General features: G+C 45.0%; 1 long non-coding RNA gene across 9 annotated transcripts in view; it reads right to left on the bottom strand.

Moving 5' to 3' along the window:
- Positions 1 to 13992, bottom strand: part of LOC105835530 — a 286578-nt gene that overhangs the window by 64653 nt on the left and 207933 nt on the right. For all 9 annotated transcript variants that reach the window (XR_004965065.1, XR_004965064.1, XR_004965063.1 and 6 more), the window contains one exon: positions 8165 to 8716. This is a non-coding gene — a long non-coding RNA (steroid receptor seven-up, isoforms B/C). The remainder of the gene's footprint in view (positions 1 to 8164; positions 8717 to 13992) is intronic.

Genomic DNA, 13992 nt, shown 5'->3' with positions numbered 1-13992 from the left:
TGTAAAAATTAATAGATGCCATACTTATAGAGTGTAGCAACTTGACATACAAGTCCGATATAAAAAATTAACATTTTATTACACAACATAGCGCAACTTTCTCTGTATTTCGAAAAGTAGGATATTATTATGTTTAGAAAAGTATCTACTTTATTTATTTATATTATCTCTTATATATCGATTTCTTTATTTCTCGAACAGTTGCGAGAAGCCGATACGCTTCTTTTGTTGCAATAATGATCCGATTTAATATGACCTCTGCGAATCATTATCTTATAACCATAATAAGCCTTGGTATTTTCCGCACGTCATTAACGTGTCGCGATGTAGTCGATATTTATACCGATATAATTTGTTATGCTCTATTTCATTTAGTATTCAGTTAATTGGATATACTCTTTAAGACAGATTATGTAACTTCAACTTGTAAATGTGTCTGTATACGTATGTAACCACATAAATTCTGCAATATGCATAAAAAATGCACACATACTTTTGATATCATATACTTATAATAACTCTAATAATCGATATTTCTATTATAATATATTAAAAGTATGATAGTCCTATTGTATATTAATCTAGTGCTTCAGCAACGAATAATAATTATTTTTTGTCGTTCACATTTCTTACGTAAGGGGGAATCGAAATAATCATGCAAAGCGTGTATTACATAAAACATAACACATTATTAATAATCCAGCTAGAGACGAGGCGTGGATCTGCGTAAAACAGAAAAATATTAAGATAAAGTCTATTTGTGTGTGTGTGTGTAAATTGAACAATAAAAAAAAGTAAATTGTAACGGCATCGTTATAACTCTTTCAACTTGAAGACAAACCCAATGATTTAATCTCTAGCGTTCGTTGACGGGTTAATCGATCACGCGACGCCGGAGTAGTCCCTAATTTACGTCCGAGTTTCTGTCGCGGGAATCACGAGGACGCATCGGAGCGCGAGCATGGCTCGAGCATCGTCGGCCGGCACGGCGCGATGCGCGCGGATGAAGAGGGCAGATAATAAAATGAAAATGGGTAACGCTTAAAGTCAAAAGTTCGGGGGCGGCGAGAACCCCCGACCCAGCAGCAACGTAACAATGCGAGATAGAGGGCCCAGCAACGGCCGTGGACCAGGAGGAAGGGTCGCGGACTCGGGTTCACAGATAACAACATCCCTCCGCAGCTCCTCCGCGTCCCGCCACGTCCGTTTCTCTACCCTTTCTATATCATCCTCTCTCTCTCTCTCTCTCTCTCTCTCTCCCTCTCTCTCTCTCTCTCTCTCTCTCTCTCTCTCTCTCTCTCTCTCTCTCTCTCTCTCTCTTTCTCCCTCTCTCTCGGTTTGTATATGTGTACGCATGGATGTAACGCGAGAGTCATCACCCTCTCGAAACACAGCCGGGTAGTTTGCGGCGCGATGTACCGCGCAGTGGCGTCGGCATTTGTATTGTTTTTCTCCGGGTCGCGAGATCCGCGAGGAGACGCGAAGACTGGCGCTTACAAGAAACTTATCGTGGAACTTGAGACAAATGTTCTTCCCTTCGTTTATCTTCTTTTTTTTTTTTACTTGAGCGTCCTCACTTTAATCGGGCTTCGCGTCAACCTGTCCGCGATGCTTTAGTAATTCAGAGACATTTAGGAAAAATCTCCATAAGTTAGAAAGAAATCCTTCGCTTATCTGAACAGTTTTTGTATTAATTAGAATCCCTTAATTAACGATGTCAAGGAGAATTTGCCAGAGGGCGCGAAAGAGAGTATAACAAGGATCCTTACAATACGTATATCCAATTACGCGACATGTCATCGTATATCTTCACTGTTTCCTCCAACTCCGTCGCGTCTTCGCGAACCATTACTGTATCAAGGTAACTGGAAATCATGATTATCTGATTGACTGATGTCTGGCAAGCCTCTTGGATTCGTTCCGTGATAGACGCTGATTAGTCGGTGACGTGGATTGACCATCGCAGCGATTTCCATCCTGCATCCTGCATCCCCTCCTCATTCCCATCCTCACCTTTCAAGTCTCCTCGGAAGACGGTAAATCCTCTTTCCTCCCGCTCGCTTTGTGCTCGACATTTTGAGTGCACGATTGTTTCGTCATGTCGATAAATTGTCCGAGGTTAACAGGTGAGTACGAACGGACAGACGGCGATAATAACGACAATGATAAACGCGTCAATAATACGCCGACCTATTCGGTAACGCAGTTACGAACGATATTGATGATGGACCGCGATGTAACCATCGCGACGAATCGCAACGTGGCGCGATATCCGATTGTAAATTCGGGACGTGAAGTGCACATCCCGTTCACGGATCGCCTTCCGGGATTAATTGACATGTTTCAGATAAGAGAGAGTTTTGTTTCTACAATTTAAAAAGTATCGAAATATATGAGTAAACGTGAAAAATTTTAATAATAGTTTCTAACATAATTTTTAGTTAACGAAACTCACATTTGCATTTACAATTATAATTGTAAATATATAAACAATTTATTATATGTAAAGGTTAAATAAAAATAATAGTTATAAATAATTAAAAATTATTGAAAAATTGACAAATATGTGTAAGTCAGCTATTCAGAATTTTAAAATAATCTCTAATTTGTTTTAATTTGTATAATATTTAACAATTACATCAAGAATAATTATTATATCTTTCAGTTCTTGAGTATGTATGCAATGAGCTCAAAATATACCGTCGATCGAGCGACAAGAATGCGGCAGAGAATCGCGAGAGAAGAGGAGTACGACGAACCGAGATATTTGCGTGATGAAATTAAGGTGTAATTACTATTGACAGTCCTTGTCAGTGACGGCTGACAGGTGTGGGTGTGTACCAATCGTTACGTCAATTTGGTATCTAGGCTCGAATAGAGGATGCCTTGTCCGAATGTACCGAGTCATTGGCAGCGGCATAGGAAATGGAGGAAAAAAAAAAGAAGAGTGACCGTGCGGCCTCGCGCAGTGCCTACATTAATGATGTGGCAATATTTTATTAAACATACCGGCACGCGGTACCCGAGAGCCTCACGGCTACAGCGGTTCGCATTCATCTCGCTCGATTTCTCAATCGCTCCTTGAGATCACCTATTTCCCTGATCTTTAGCGATTTATTCCAATTTTACACATGTATTTAAGTAATATTTGATTAGAATACATTTATTTAGAACATTAAACCATTCGATAATATATTACAGCGATGCAATAACTTTTTAGAACCAAAGAAGAGAAAATCAAAATTATTTTACATCGATAAGAAAAAGAATAAAAACCTTAATTTGTTTAACGTAATTTTTATGTCATTTAATCCTATCGAAAGTACAACAAATTGCGAGATTTCAGCGAATGTAATTTACACGAATAGTCCCCAAAAATTTTATGATATTTCAACCGCAAGAGAGTAAGAATCTTAAATGTCCGTCTAAATAAATATCAATACCCCGAAATATTCGCTCATTAACTAATTATATCTCCATCCTTGTCCATTGCTTCTTCGCGCTCATTAGCATCAATGAGATGTATATATGTATGATACAATCAACGTCGTCGAACACGCGCGGTAAAAAGACTACGCGGAGGTAGCCGGAAGTGGCCGGGGCGTCGCGTCGCGGAGATGCCGCGAGATCTACGTTTCACTCTCCTTCTTGCGGGAGCCCGATGTCGGCTGTCCCTCGTTGGGCTTACGTTCTTAATTAGATCGTTAAACACCGGTGGCATCCGCACGCTCAGAAACGCAACTGCGGCGTATACGCCGGCAACACTCCCGCCCGTCCGTTCGTCAGGCTCGCTCGCGCGATGGTTGCTGGGCCGTTGGGCAAGGCAAGAGAGGTAGAGGGAATTGCATTGCATGCCGCATAATCGTGGGAGTGTTTCCCATCAAGATACACATAGGTACCGCACACTCGCGCGCGCGCGGGGCTCCGGTAATACCCTCTCTCGCATAAATATATCCGCGCCGCGCGCATTTACATGCCCGGCCTCTACGGGGTGGCTCGGCACGGCGCGGCGCGGCGCGGCGCAGCGCGGCGCACGTCGAGATAATGCGGCCGATCCTATCCGAGGTAGCGGATAGCTTGGATTTCGTAGCGAATAGGACCCGTCCTAATCCCGAGCGGGAAACGGGAGACGGATGCGGCCGATAACGATCCTCGCGTTTTTCTTCGCCGAGACGAGACCTATCGCGGGTTAAGGGCGCCGAGTGACGAGACGAGAGGATGAGGTTCGCGCCGCGAATCTTCATCCGATAAAATCAGCAGAGAGGAACAGCAGTATGTAATAGTAATTTCGTCTACAATTACTTATCGCAGTTAATTAAAAATTGTACATCTTGCGCGGGAGCAACTCTCGGCGAAGAAATAAAATTGCCTTCCGAGGCGAAAAAATATCGGCAGCGGGCTCTCCTGACACCCGATTTCGCAACGCGACGTCTCGAAATAGCCGTCTCGAAATTGATCGCGAGATTCCCGGGAAGCATTGCTGACCGCGAGGATAAATGGCAGCGCCGGTTGCTCTTGCAATTAAAGGTCTCTCTAGCTAAGAGAAAGAGAGAGAGAGAGAGAGAGAGAGAGAGAGAGAGAGCTATCGTAGCGCGGGCGGGCTCCTTTTCCCGTATAATTACGGCCGATGTATCGACGTCGGGGACGTAATGATCTCGGGCGACGATTATTCAAGCGGCGGCGAACGTTTTCGGACCACCGGGTATGCAATATCTCGTGCATACACAACACCGGAGAAAGCTGAGAGACGGCCGATCTCTTAGCGAGCTAAACGCGTACTTTATGTACCGTGCCCTCGTTCCGTCGTTTTATCCGAACAATTAGACACGTGGGCCACCGGGGTGCACGAAAAAAAGTCGCAACCCTCCATCTCGCGGGCGGAGAGGACGTTCCCGCTGTAGGTGAAAGAGAGAGACAGAGGAAAGCGGAAAGAAATTTATCCGCGCGCTCGCCGGACACGCTAATTTCACGTCAATTACACGCGACACGTAACGTACCGTAATCGCACGGAGCCTTCTTCCCGAAGTGACGCTAAATACATATATTAAAATACGATAGATACTGGAATAGATACGAAAGGCACGATTTCGTTTCAGCTACCATTGCATCGTAATTAACGTAACTTTTATAACGCGAGGTTACTTCGATAAATACCTAAATTCACATCTAAATGAGCAGTTTCTTATTATTTCTTAATATTTTTCTCTTTAATAAATAAAAAAGTAATTAATGACTAGGCGTGAAATTACGAATACAATTATAAGGATAATAAACCAATAAATGCATGAGCAATCTGCTACAAAATCATATCCAGTTTTATTATAATTGTTAAAGATTAATCATCTCGTAATACAAGTCTTTGTGAGCAAAAAAACCAATTCATTTATCGGAAGACAGTTGTGGGAAGTTGCGTCGAGTTGATTTAAACGGTTCGGCAAAAGATGTTATGACGTACGTTTTCTGGTAATAGCAATTTGCATATTAGACCGGTTGAGATAATCGTTATCGCGACACTGGATGTTTCTCACGATCATACGTTAGTAATCATTAATTATCAAACTCCTATACTTATGTGGAGCGAACGGAGCAAAAGTTTGAGCAGCGGTTGCTCATTATCTTGTAATGCAATCTTAAAACAGCATACCGGCCTCGGCGCAATTAATAATGCATTTCGCATTAGTTACTTTTGCGTTTCGTTAAAGTGACACACCTCGATTAACGTAATAACGCGTTACGGTACGTGCGAACATTCATTCTGCTTTTTATTTCGAACGAATTCATTTACGACCGCGAGTTACAAACCGTTTCCACGCTTTTACCTTCTATTATGTTAAATTGAACGAGATGATGCGTCTTGGCCCATTCGCTTTTTAACCTTTACAATAGTGGTCCTTTTAACTGTAATGAGTAATAAGCTTATCTCTCTGTCGGTTGTCGGCATCATAAACACGTTTCATTGGAAATTTATTAACTAGTAATTATTTTCACCTTATGCATATGTGTTGTGTTATTAAAAAACTAAAAGTAAATGTAAATTTTTTTTAAAAAGAATTTTGTTCCCTTTTCAAATATTCGTACTTGTAAAAAAAATAAAAATTTAACATTGCGTTAAAAATTATAAGTGATAAAAAATATTTCTCTTTGGAAAATAAATATATAATAGAGGTGTAAAATGTTTCTTTTAAATAATAAATTAACAAACAATTATTTTTCTCATAAATTAAACTTATGATATTATAAAAATTAATAAAATGTTAGTATTAATTAATTTTTTTCCAGTTTTACAAAGTTTTAATTCAAAATTTAAGAAATAAAAGGATCAATCAAAAGTTCACATTTAGATAGTTTAAATTATTTTTCTTTTAATAAATCCGGACTTCAAGCAAGTTAAAGAAACTTTTCCACTCTATTCAGCATACATACATAAGCTGCATCTCTTACGTAAAAATGTAATTACGTTTACAGAAAAATTGCATATAAGCTGAACAGGTTTAAGCATTAAACGTTAGGCTGTGAGGGACAAGAGGGAAGAAAGGCTCACCCCCGTATAGAAAGAATATGCGAGAAAGAAAAGAACTCGAGGTCCGGCGATCGCGTCCGAGTGTAGAAAGAGTAGAAAAAGTCGAGCGGGGCAAAAAGGAGGAGGTGGAGGTGGCTCCCCGAGAATGGGGACATTAGCATAAGCTAAGCCAAGCTAAGCGTGCCCATATAGCACGGAAATAAATAGCCCCCCGTCTCGTATCTACGGTGAGATGCTTTAGCATGGGCCATCGTCGTGGTCGCCGCCGCCGCCGTTCTCCTCATCGTCCTCGTCGATCCCCCTCTCCTCGCCGGACTGAAACCTACCGCCCGGTCGCGAGTCGTGTGCGTGTAAACGTGCGTGCACGTATCCAACGAGAGAACACATCGGCAAGAGAGAGAGAGAGAGAGAGAGAGAGAGAGAGAGAGAGAGAGAGAGAGAGAGAGAAAGAGAGAGAATCGCCCGGTCCGAAATCCTCTCGGTGTACGTGACGCGTGATGGTGGTGGTTCCTCCTGGAGAAAGGAGCAGATGGACCGAGAGATAGCTCGCGCGAGCGCTCGTTCGGACAGGATGTGGTTGTCATCGGATGCGGCGAAAGAGGGAGGGAGATAGAGGGAAAGGGAGGAGATAGATACCGGGACTAGAGAGATTGGCTTCGGGGAGCGAGAACACGTTGCGGCGGTAGACGGACAGAGGGAAGTGTAGAAACGCATTGTCTCAACGGCTCGATGACGATCGCGCGACACAACGAAGGTACATACGTATGCACCGTACGTATGTCCGCGGCGTTACACATTGTTACGTCAGTGAATTGTCGTCATCCCGTCGCGCCGTCGTCTCCTGGTTCCCCGACGGGAATCGCGCTGCTGGATGACAGTCGTAGGCGTACCGGCGGCGATAATATCTCCGCCACGTCGATTAGACGGAAGGCCCGCGCGGTCAACGAGCAACGACGGACGACGTCGAGAGAGCGAGCTTTACATCTTCCCTCGAAGAGACGTAAAGAGCGAGTAGGAGAGAAATAGAGGGAACTATATTCCGCTTATGCTCGGAGAGTTCTCCCGCCGCCCGTGGTACGTGCGGTTACGTACGGAAACCATGAGGCTTCGCGATTGGGGGAAGAGAAAGAGCATTGTCCCGCTCGGTACAAGCACCGCTAGCCTCTCTCTAGGCCCGTCGAGGATCGCGGCTACGTGACAACGAGCGTCTTCAAGATAGCATCGTCATGACGATTATAGGCGGGACAGCAGGCAGGCAAGCAGGCAGGCGCGGGTAATACGGACGAAGTATCGTTGTAACGTAGGGAATAATGTCGTGAAGACCCTCGGCTCGTGCTAGACGCAAAAACGCGACGCTTTCCAGCTCTCCCGGTGCGTTTTTTAAGGGGAATTTACGACGAATCTGTCGTCGCGCGTTTGCGACGTGTATAATATTTCAAAGGATAGCATTTATGTACGGGACAAGTCTCTTTTTTTTTTCTTCGAACAAAAAAGAACTGCGGCTTGACGAAGATTGAAAAAGAAACTTTCAGTGGTTGACTTTTTTTCAGAGAATGCAAAACCAAGACTTTATCGCAAAAGTCAGTTCAACTTAAGGCAAATCTATGTACAGAACGATCGAATAATAATTTCAAATAAACTCACCGGTGGTGAAGAGGACGATGGCTTTGAGGCAGCTGTACTCCGCGGAGTCGACGTGGAGCGCCTTGAGTTTCTCCACTTGCTCCTGGAAGATCCTGATGTGATCCATGAAGGCGACCACGCGGTCCGCCGCCATCGGCGAGGCGTGAAGGCCCGCCGCCGCTAGGAGCGGCGCCACGTGAAGGGGCATCGAGCATTGGCTCGCGTTCAGGACGAACAGCTCGCTCCACACTAGCCTGAGTAGAGCCACTTGATCCGTCACCTGAAGATCCGGGAAGAACGGAATGTTCCGGGCCCACTCGACCGCCGAGAAGAGCAGCCGCGCCGCGAGTTCGCAGATATTGTCGATGCCCATGATGTTGTTGGGCTGCATGCACTGGCCATATCTCGAGGTCGGATAGGGCTCCGCCCTCAACAGCAGGCTTATGTACGACGAGAGGTAAGAGTGTCCGTTTAGGCCGGCACACGCGACCGCGTCCCCGTTCGTCAGGGCGAACTGGCCCGGTAAACCCGGCAGCGAGGGTTGCGATGGCGGCACTCGCCCTCTCTGCACAGCTGAAAACCAACAACGGAGATAACGGTTTAATAATGTGAAGAACTCGTCTTTACCTAAAGTACTGATCTCGCTTTCACATTACACGGTACGATCTCTTAGCTATAGCGACTTGAAGTTCTGCTCTTGCCGAAAAATGTCGCATATTTTGAAAATTCTGTAATGTAGGTTACGTATGCGATGTTCGGGAACAGAACTTCTGCGCGGAAAACCAAAACGATGAAGTTGAAACGATCGAGCTTGCGGAATTCCAACATTTTAAAATTGCGTGCGAAAAGTGAATAGATGATAGATGAAAATGTGTCGCGTAAAAAATATTACTTGTGTAATCCTATATATTATATTTCTTATCTTTCACTCTTTAAAAATGCAATTCTCATAAATTACTCGCAATTGTACATCTCGCTTTAACTCGCCCTAGTTTTATATGTGACCTTCATCCATCCCTTCCTTAAACTTGTCTCGAGGTTTGCAGGAAAATTTCAACGTACGCGGGGAGTCTGATAAGCCTGTTGCGCAATCTATGCAGTCACGCGTCATCGAGTTCGCGACTCGGGGCATAAAGGAGAGAAACGGGCTCTTTCACTTTTTGGTATGCAATCCCCCTGTTTGAAATATTATCTGCCTGAACCCCGCTACACTTGGCTCATTTTCAAAGATACATATCCATTCACCGTAAGAATGTATAAATTGCTATATCGACGCTTCGTACGATTAACATTGACGCGAGATAAGAATCCGACGCGCGCGATCATTTAGCGACCAGCGCACACCATTGACCTTGATCACGTGTAAAGAATTAGCAGCGGTCGTGCTTTGAACATGCTACCTTGGCTCATTTGTTCGATCAGCGATCAAAAGTCCGACAAATGGGTTGCGCCGTGCACGTCTATAGCGCGAATTTCTACGTCGCCCAGGGCGATCATCCTCACCGGACAGGCGTGACGTAACGAGCGGAGGTCCTCCTCTCGGGAGGACTTTGCTCGTGCCGATCACCGCATGGCTAACGGTCCGTTTCGCCGTTCGAGCAATTCGTGTGCCTCGCAGCGGAGATTCATAGCCGGGGATACATAACGCGCTCATTTATCCGCGTGTACACTACTTCGCTACGTGCGCCAGCCACTTCCAAGAAGTCACCGGCGACGCGAACGACCGTCTTCTCTCCGCGAGAGATGAGACACGACACCTGTATCGGAACCCGGATGAGTCCTCTCTCTCGCGGCGATACTCTCGAGTGCCTGCAAATATTGTGCAAAGGCAAATACACGCCGCGGTACGTGCCATAACGTGGCACGTTCAAGTACACGCAAATACGATCGGCCGGGAGACACCGTGCCGCCGCCGCCGCCGCCGGTGTCGACGATTCGATCGTAGCCGTACAAATTTCGCCGAAAGCTGTGTGACCGTGCCGGTTCATCGACCGGCCATCATTATCGTCATCATCACCATCATCATCATCATCATCATCATCATTATGCCCATCATCATCGTCGTCGTTGTATCATTGAGGTTAATGCCCGCTGCAATTCTAGACGTACTATTTCAACGGATTTAGTTACCCCTTTTTTGCCGAGACACGTTAGCGAGAGAATATTTGTAATTTCGCCGCATTACGTACTTTAATATGCTCTTTTCACAAGACAGAGCTGTTTGATATTGCAGAGTAACGATTGTTACATTCAGCGTCGCGCACGTTCTAATAAAAAACGTCCTTTTGTAATTGACGTCTTAAAATGGTCAAAGGTTACAACGTATATTACATATTGTGCATTTGTTCGATTAACGTATCACGTCATAAACATTATATACTCGTATTTAACATCTACTCATCAATTTAACTAAATTTAAACTTAACTAATGTATAAATATTAATAAAGGCGTTTATTCTCCTTCCTCTTTCACAGATCGCGAGATCATGATTCGTTTCCTTTGCATTGCGGACCTTCGATTTCGAAGCCATTTTCCGCGATTTTGGATGTCGATCGCGACGTCGCGATCACGCCGCGATCACGCGAGGTGTCCTGCAAACCGTTACGAACCGTACTTACGAACGCGCCTCTGCCGCATTCTCCGGACGCGATTACCGCGATTATTACCGGACCGCGCTTTTTTTTTTCCGCGCGCGGTCTATACACAAGCACGAGGAAGGTGATGGTAGGTACAGTGGTGGTAGACGACGACGCGATTACTCTGTTGAGTAACGATCGCGCGTGTTTCTTGCGCGCGATTGTCCGCCGCGCCGTGCCGTGCGAGCGTGCGCGATTGCGCTCATCTGTCCGCGTAACGCAATTACTTCGCGTTACTCGAGTGTGTGCTTTCACTCGCGATAATTGGCAAATGACGGGGCAACGCGTGCGCGTGACAATGCTGAAAACGAGGCGACCGGAACGAGGAGCTGCCGGCGAGCCTTCGCAAATCTGCGCCTCAACTTCGCGCTCGAGTATCAAAGCGAATAATGTGACTTATTTAAATGCGCACCGGTTGGATACGTGGAAACCCCGGGCGTCCCAAGGTTGAATTTTTCTGCGTAATTTAAAATAATTATTATTTCGCAATTTATCTCTCTCCTTCCTAGAAATTTTAAATTGACAATAATAACAGTTTTTTATTGCTATATTTTTTATAATAGTAATTATAATAAAATATCCTTACATCAAGGATGTAAAGCAGGTTAAAAGTGTTATGCTTCTTGAAAATTATTTCTCTCTGTCACAAAAAAAAGATTCCAAGCACTAAAATTAATAAGTTTAGAAATAATTATTTGTTTTATAAAAAACAATTAACAAAACACAAAATTAATGCAAAAACTATAACATATCATTTTGTACCTTTCCTAAATAAATAGTGAATTAATCTCATTTCTGCTGCACTTTGTTTTGGTACTTGTGTGCCAAGTTTTCGGCTATTAATATTAATATTATGTCAATAGCTAAGATTACCGCGGAATTTAAGAGGACGGCGCAGCCTCGACGACATTCTGGAGGACTCTCGATCCTCGGAACACGGAACCGCAGAAAGAGCGGGAACATTGAGAGCACTTAAACCCCGCAGCCGAAAGGGGACACCGTCTAAGGACCCCAGCAAATTGCGATTCGTAACAACGCGTGGGCGTACGTACGTACGTACGTACGTACAGAGCATCGATGCGGCGCGATGCAGCGCTCGTGTTCTCGGAAGAGATAGCGACTCGAGAACGAGACGGGCGAGAGCGAGGGACAGAGAGAAAGATCACTCGCTCTAGCTCGCGAGAGACTAGCGGTGATTCGGGACCAGGAGGAGGGTGGCACGTTAAAAGCGAAATGGAGAAGCGGGACGAGAAGCAACAGTCGCAGAGAAAGAAGAGAAGAAGAAGAAGAAGAAGAAGAAGAACAAGAAGAAGACGATGGGAGCGAGGAAGGGAGTCTTTCACGTACGAGATTCTCCTGCTCGAGAGAACCGAGACTCGAAGAAACGGCGCCCCGCTGAGAAGCGCCTGGATGCCAACCTCCGCCCCGCGGCTCTAACGAAGGAATGGGCTCTCCTTCCTCTTCCATCTCGTCGCTTCTCTCTCTGTTCGCCTCTCCATCCGTCTCGTTCCGGTCTCATCTCTCTCCTTCTCAGCTCTCACCTTTCCACGCGAGAAGGACCACGTGAGAGGACCAGACGGGAGGGTCCACCGTCGTCGTCCTGTCTTCCCTCCCTCTCCCCAGAGCGCGAGGGATCGACGAAAGTCCCATTTAACGCTCTGGACAGCGGCGCCGCACTTCCGCGATATCGATGCATCGACGATGAGACGAGAAAGGGAGAGAAGGAGGAGAAAGAGAGGGAAATCGCGTACAATGACGCGAAGTTGACACGCGAAACCGGAGATAAACATGTTCCGAGCATGCGGGTGAGCTTGTCCAGATCGTCCGATACCGACGAGAGTGATTCATCGGCAGAGACTCGCGACTACGCTTCTTTTTTTCTCTTCCTTGGTTTCCTTCGCCGACATCTCGGCCCGCCTTCTCCAAATCCGTCCTCGTAATCGCGTACGCATTTGCAGAATCATGGATGAGCATTTTGCGGAACAAAAAAGCGATCATCAGCAACAAATCAACGAAGGTAAGACTTCGCAAAGAAAGAAGAAATACACTTAACGCAATTGCATAGAAAACCACTAGAAAGAAAAGTTTTGAAAAAAAAAATTATGTCGGATGAATCTTCATCCTTGCGACGAAATTTTCAATTGAAATATTTAACGCAATATTTAATTCGTTTCTTAGTGTCGCATATAATCGCGAAATTAATTGTCCGGACACAGAAAGTTTATCATACAAATTCATCAAATATTACGGGAAATTTAGGGAAAACTCGATTAAAAATGAAAACCCTTGCCAGTAATGCATTTCCATCACAAGTATGCGCGTATAATTTATTATATATTTCATGTAGCTTATTTTTACATTATTATTTTGTTATTTTGTACGCGGTTCCGCACGCAAGCGGAACACATTCCACGCGCATCTTATACGTTTATTGCATCAATATCCAAATTTCTTAGTCTCCCCGGAATTCAACGGGCTGAGTTAGGCTAAACGCGCGAGAGAGTGACGTATTCCGCAAGGAGAGAAAACCGGACAGATGGGAACAGCCGCGTATCGACCTGGCTAGGTTCGCGAGCGAAAACCAGGACGCCCGTGGTCCCGGCGAGGGACGATCCGCGCGAGAGAATCTCAACGGCCGGCGCGGCGGCGGAGGATGCGAATTAGCATGATGCGGTTCCCCGATAGCGCGCCAACTGCGCGCACGGCGTAAACGTGTATACGGTACGGTGTATGCAGATTCGGTACCGTTACCAACCACCGTAGCCATCTATCCGAGTCCGAGTCCGACCGCTCGCTCGCCTTGGCTTCGTACCTTAGCAGTCCGCGTGACGTCGTAGCCGCAATCAGGCGATACCGTCTCCGTCGCGCTGGATTAACCGCATCGATCCGTGGTTTCTCCTCGTTAAAAGACTCACCACGAGAGGCTGATGCGCCGCGCCGCGATCCCCGATACTGCCACCGTATTTTGTACCGTTGTTAACGACGATTTATCGCTATCTTTAATTCGCTATCAAGACCTAATTCGAAGAATCGGTCAAAATCGATTTAACATTGGCATAAATGCTTCTGTAACAAATATCAAATCTTTATTTTGTTATTTTTAAAATTTATTTTTATATTCTATATTTATTATTTGATTAAATAATTATTACTTTTTGATAAATTACGAGAAGCAAAATTTGATAGAGAAACGATTACAGTAATTTTAATTT

This window comes from Monomorium pharaonis, chromosome 11 (genome assembly GCF_013373865.1).
Source record: "Monomorium pharaonis isolate MP-MQ-018 chromosome 11, ASM1337386v2, whole genome shotgun sequence".
NCBI classification, from domain to species: Eukaryota; Metazoa; Arthropoda; class Insecta; order Hymenoptera; family Formicidae; genus Monomorium; species Monomorium pharaonis.
Note: the sequence above shows the minus strand (reverse complement) of the source record. Positions and strands in the feature narration are given on the sequence as shown.